Source organism: Protopterus annectens, chromosome 1.part1 (genome assembly GCF_019279795.1).
Source record: "Protopterus annectens isolate FY-2018-M chromosome 1.part1, PAN1.0, whole genome shotgun sequence".
Lineage (NCBI taxonomy): Eukaryota > Metazoa > Chordata > Ceratodontiformes > Protopteridae > Protopterus > Protopterus annectens.
The window spans coordinates 824075840-824081839 of NC_056726.1; positions in this window are offsets into that span (position 1 = coordinate 824075840).

Below are 6000 nucleotides of genomic sequence, written 5' to 3' on the forward strand. Positions count from 1 at the left end.
AGTACTCAGCCTTAGCACAGAGGAGATAAGAAGAGAGCTAAGGAGAGTGAACCCCAGGAAGGCTGCTGGCCCAGAAAACATACTGGGCAAAGTGTTAAAAGGCTATGCTTATCAACTATGCACAGTGCTCAAGGAAATATTTAACACCTCTCTTGCCATGTCAAAAGTACCCTCATGCTACAAGGAAACTAACATGATCCCACTACTTAAGAAAACCACTCCTTCCAGCCCTAATGACTACAGACCAGTCACGCAGACATCCACTGTTATGAAATGTTTTGAGCGGCTGATCAAAAAGCATCTTTCATCAGGTCTACCTCATGATTTTGACCCTCTGAAGTTTGTGTACAGAGCGGCTGATGCCATATCAGTAGCACTACACATCTCCCTTGAGCATTTAGAAGGCAAAGACAACTATGCGTGGATGCTGTTCATAGACTTCAGCTCTGCATTTAATACGGTGGTACCAATGCAGCTGATAGAAAAACTGCCACATTTAGGAATCAGTAAACATCTCTGTAACTGGATCCTGGACTTCCTGATTGAGAGACTACAGAGGGTGTGTTCAGGTAAGAACACATTACAGTGCATCACGATTAACACTGGGGTTCCACAGGGATGTGTTATCAGCTCACTATTATTCACCATCCTGACCCACAACTGCTATGCTAAGCACAAGTCCAACCATATCATCAAGTTTGCTGATGACACAGCACTCATGGGGCTCATCACGAAGGAGGATGAAAGGGCATACAGAGAGGAGGTGACATCTCTGATCAGTTGGTACAAGGGGAACAACCTTGACCTGAATGTAAGCAAGACCAAAGAGATTATCATCGATTTCAGGAAAAGGAGAACAAACCACCCAGTGTTCAGGATCAATGGTGAGAGTGTGAGGAGGGTTAAGAGTACAAAATTCCTGGATGTACACATATCCGAGGATCTCTTGTGGTAGGGAAACACCAGCCAACTGGTCAAGAAAGTGCAACAATGCCTCCACTTTTTAAGAAGGCTGAAAAAAGCTAAGCATCCTCCTCATATGCTCTCCACCTTCTATACAGGTACAATAGAGAGCATCATCACCTGCAACTTCACAGTGTGGTTTGGAAGCTGCACAGTTACAGAAAGGAAGGCACTACAAAGACTGGTGAGGGATGCAGAGAAGGTAACAGGTTCCAGTCATCCACTGATACAACATCTTTATTCTGCAAGAAGTGTCCGAAAGGCCACCAAATAATACAGGACAACACGCATCCTGCGCATAAACTATTTAAGTATCTCGCATTGGGCAGGAGATATCGTAGCATCTGCTGCAGGACTACAAGCTTCATTAACAGTTTCTACCCTACAGTGATTGAACTTCTCAACTCGGGCACTAGTCCCAGGGGTCTGGACACATAATAAGTCAATTTTTATTTATTTGTGCAATATATACTTACATATATTCCAAGTAAGTGCAATATTTATTTATTATATCCATAGTCAGTATTATTTAACTCACTCAACTGCAATATTAGACAAATAACTCAGGCATTTCAATATGTAATGTGTTTTGTATTACTTTAGATAGGGTAGTTAATTTCACTCAGGGGAGGGTATTCTTTTCTTATATGAGTGCTGGTAAATGTCTCTGCTCTTTCTTGTGTGTATTGGAAGTAGTACTGTATTTGTTAGTTATGTTTATTCCTCTACTTATATGTGTTTTTTCACTTTCCTTTATAAACTCAAGAACTGAGCTGATGCATGATATTTCGTTTAGGCTACACATGTGGAATTCTAAATGACAATAAAGTTTACTTTGACTTTGACTGTGATATTTGTTTCAGGCTTCAAATCCTTCAGAAGATGCATGTTAACACAAACCATGTTACTTTAGCAACTTTTTTAAGTATATAAGTGCAATATTTAAAATCTGTCCCTATTTGTGGGCCTTTGTCCCCCCATTTAGTCAGGCTTTGCCCAGATTTGTTGCACTAAGAGGTTGAGAGGTGCGTCAATGCCAGATGTAAACAGATTCAGGAAAGATATGAGAAGAAAGTGTTTTGCGGTGTGAGGGAAAGAGAGAGAGAGAGAGAGAGAGACTGAGAGAGAGAGACAGAGAGACAGAGAGACAGAGACAGAGACAGAGAGAGAGAGAGAGAGAGAGAGAGAGAGAGAGAGAGTAGTTGACCCTAGAATTCCATGCTAAAATATATTGTGAATGGAAATTAAGACTGTTGTGGGAGTCAGGAGAAGGTGAAACAGGTGGAGGGGTGAAAGAGACAATTGCACTGAGATTATGACATCTTCAGATGGGCAAGTACGTTTTGAGTAGGCAATATGTTTGTGTAAGAACTCTCATACAGAGATCATGAATATCACATACCCTGCAGCAGTCATAAGGAGTAATAAGTATACATCTCCAGCTGTCTCAAAATCTGAGAAATCAAATCCACACATCATTTGACACGTTTACTTGCCCAGTCCTTGCATACAAGTTTCACTAAATATTGATAAAAGGGTACAAAACTTTCAGTTTTGCATTTTTGCTAAAGATGCACAACTGTTCATTTAGAATTTCTGCTTAATTCAAATATATAACACATTCTGCAGAATAAACATCTTGTGTGTGTGTGTGTGTGTGTGTGTGTGTGTGTGTGTGTGTGTGTGTGTGTGTGTGTGTGTATATGTGTGTTTGTTTTTGGAACTGTTGACAAACTAAAAAACTTCACAATAAAAATTAACTTTTGATGAGCTGATTGTTTGTTGCTTATGGGCCTCATTTCATATGTTCATTTAATAAAGAATAGATTTTACAGTGAAAAAAAAATCAGCAGACTTTGAAAAAAAATATCTGCTTTCAAAACTGCAAATTAGTATTAAGAACTGTGACCTTGGAACCACTACAATATAACTGCCCAATGTGACCAGTAAAATAAAAAGAATTTAAATCTAGCATCACCCTACCTCAATGAAATTTAGTCTCAGGTTTTCCAAAGTGAATTACAAAACAGATCACAGCTCTACAACAGATGAATTTATAAAGGTCACTTATATGGCTCACCAAATTTACTCTGAGAGTATGCTTGTGTGTGTGTGTGTGTGTGTGTGTGTGTGTGTGTGTGTGTGTGTGTGTGTGTGTGTGTGTGTGTGTGTGTGTGGCAACCAAAAGCAGTGAAGACACTGGATAGTTAAAGAAAGGAGTCTTCCAGTTCAGCTTGCATGCACTGTAAAAAGTTTGAAGATTTATTTGTTTTTGGTCAAACGTGGTGATTGGCAGCTAATGTTATCAGCTGAATTAACCTGGAATAATAGTGGATTAAATAGGAAATGGTTCAACCACTGCTGCTTGTTGGAACTTTCTGATTTTTCTTTCTGAAGAGTTCATTATAAACTATTTTTGAGACAGTGTTTTCTTTAAGCATCTCTATGCATGCAAACACCTTTTTATGCAAAAACAAAAGGTCATTACACACCTGTTTATAAATAAAATGATTTTAAAAAGTCCTTCCGAGTGTGGTAAGACTAAACATACCTGGCAATGATTACGGCATTAATATTACTGGCCGGGCAGGAGGCGCATCACTTTGAGTTTCAGCTCTAATTATAATGTATTAGCATAAGTAAATAATTACAAATTAGTTGTATAATTATCAAACTGCTAAATGAATAGTTTGGCAAAAAATAATGAATTTTTTTTGTCAAACTGTTAATTAACTTATTCACAACTACTTACTTACGCTACTCCAGTATTATTAGAGCTGGAACCCAAAGTGAGGTAAGTGCCTCCTGCCTGTCCATGAATATTCATGCTGTAAACGCAATCTTTAAAACATTATTGGTCCACAGGTTCATAGGTTCATAGGTGTGTACTAGGCTAATGGCCCTGGAGCCTTTACAAGCCTAGCCCATATGATTACCCTGATATCGTGCCACCTGACCTTAGTTTCCAGTGCCTCTGTCGAGTAGAGCCACTGGAGTGATCCCGGAGGTGACTTTTCTATTTCCTATCCACTTATCAAGATTTGTCTTGAAGAGGGCCAGTGAGGTGCTCTGTTTGACATGTATGGGAAGTCTATTCCATAGCATGGGCAGTCTCTGGGTTATAAACCTGTCCTACCAGCACGTTCTGTTGATTGTGGTAATGAGGCTGAGGTCTCTGGAGCATGTGGTGTGGAGGGATTGGGATTTCTTTAGATGTAGCATTTCTAACAGAGTTAAGTAAGACATGGCTTGTAAGTCAAGCAGAGATCACTTCTAAGTAGGCGATATGAGACAGAGAATAGTTGGAGTTTTTTGAGTCTGTCCATATAGGACAAGTGTTTAAGGCCTAGGATCCCCTTTGTGAGGTACTTTTGCGGCCTCTCTTTTTTAAAGGCTACAGAATGCATTTTTCTTTTCACGCAAAAAAAGTGTTCACATGCACTTCTTTATGTGAAAAGAAAAGTTTGTTTTGCAACTTTATAATTTTTTAATTCTGGGTGGAGACATATCAAAATATACTTTACTCTGCTATAACAGCTTCCGTACAATATGTATAGCCACCAACCAAACCTGAAATATCGCAGCTTCTGTACAATGTTCACAATGATTAATCCTGTTCTTGTTCCATTCATACATAAAATAAGTATCACATACAGGCTGTTTTACATTAAGAAGGTTTGTGGTCTGCAATGTTGTGGCAGGACAGGTAGCTTACATCCTTCTAAGCTGGGAATTGCTGATTGAAGGCCCTGTGTCTGCTATTGTAAAAGTGTATTAGTTCTGGCTTAAGCACTTGGGCTTCAGGCCAGTTATTCTACATTAAGAATGTTTGTGGTCTGCACTCTTGGGGGAGGAGAGGCTGGATTCTGCCCTTCTGAGCTGGGAATTTCTGGTCACAGGCTTATTGTGACTGCTTATTTGAACTGTTTCTTTCTGAAATTGGTGCACCTTGTTGCTGTAGCATAGACCAGATTCAGGCCTGCTGAATCTAGTTTTTATTTGTATAACTTGCGCACTGATCCAGGCCATCTTTTTTGGAGAAGGTTCCCCTGCACCCTAGTAATCAGGGGTGTGCAGTTAGAACTTGTCTGACTGAAGACTGTTGGGACAGGGCTCAGTTTTGAGCTTTTTTCTGGTTAATTAGGTAACTTCTTTAAATCAGTTTGTTTGTGTTCTATTGTTTATATATATATATATATATATATATATATATATATATATATATATATATATATATATATATATAAAATTTGCACTTTATTCATCTGCTTTTACTGTATTTGTGTTTCTTCCTACTTTATTAATGGGGGCATTGACTACAACTCTGATCTACGATATATAACAATAGGTATCCTTTTCTGTGCTTTTAAACAGTTTTTGAAGTGTATCTGCTTTATTTTCTGAAAAAAAAAAAAAAAAATATATATATATATATATATATATATATATATATACTTGTTTCCCACCTTTCTAAGCTAGTATAGTCCAGTTTTCAGGTTAGTGCTGAATTCAGGGCTGTTTTACAAATCTCTGTGTTTGCCCATACCTTACTTGGATAGAAGGAAGTTTCTCTGTTCACCTGTGAGAGAGGGGAGCTTTGAGCAGCCTATCTGTCCATGGAGGAGTGGTTTTAGCCCAGAAATTCATAGTTTATTGGCCATTTTGGGCTAATTTCTATCGCTTTCATTTCCCTACTATAAATATCATATTTGCCCAGTTTTGCGTGCTGGTTAGCTAGGGTAAAAGTATTCCCGGCTCCACAAAGTCTCCTCTTCAGTTTTTCCCTTGGAACTAGACAAACTTTCAATTTAAGCACTCAAGCCATTCATTTCTCAACCTGGCACTTGCTCAAAACTTATAGCAAGCACTTATAAACCCTAGCACTAGACCCTCCTGTACTGTACAGAAGGGCAAGGCTCTCTAGTCGACCTTGCCAGCCATCCAGTAAAACAGTTCACTGTACCTATCCAGTCATGTCCAAAGGGCAGTTTCAGGTATACTCTCCAGTCCAACTGGTGAATCTGGGCATTTTGAGGC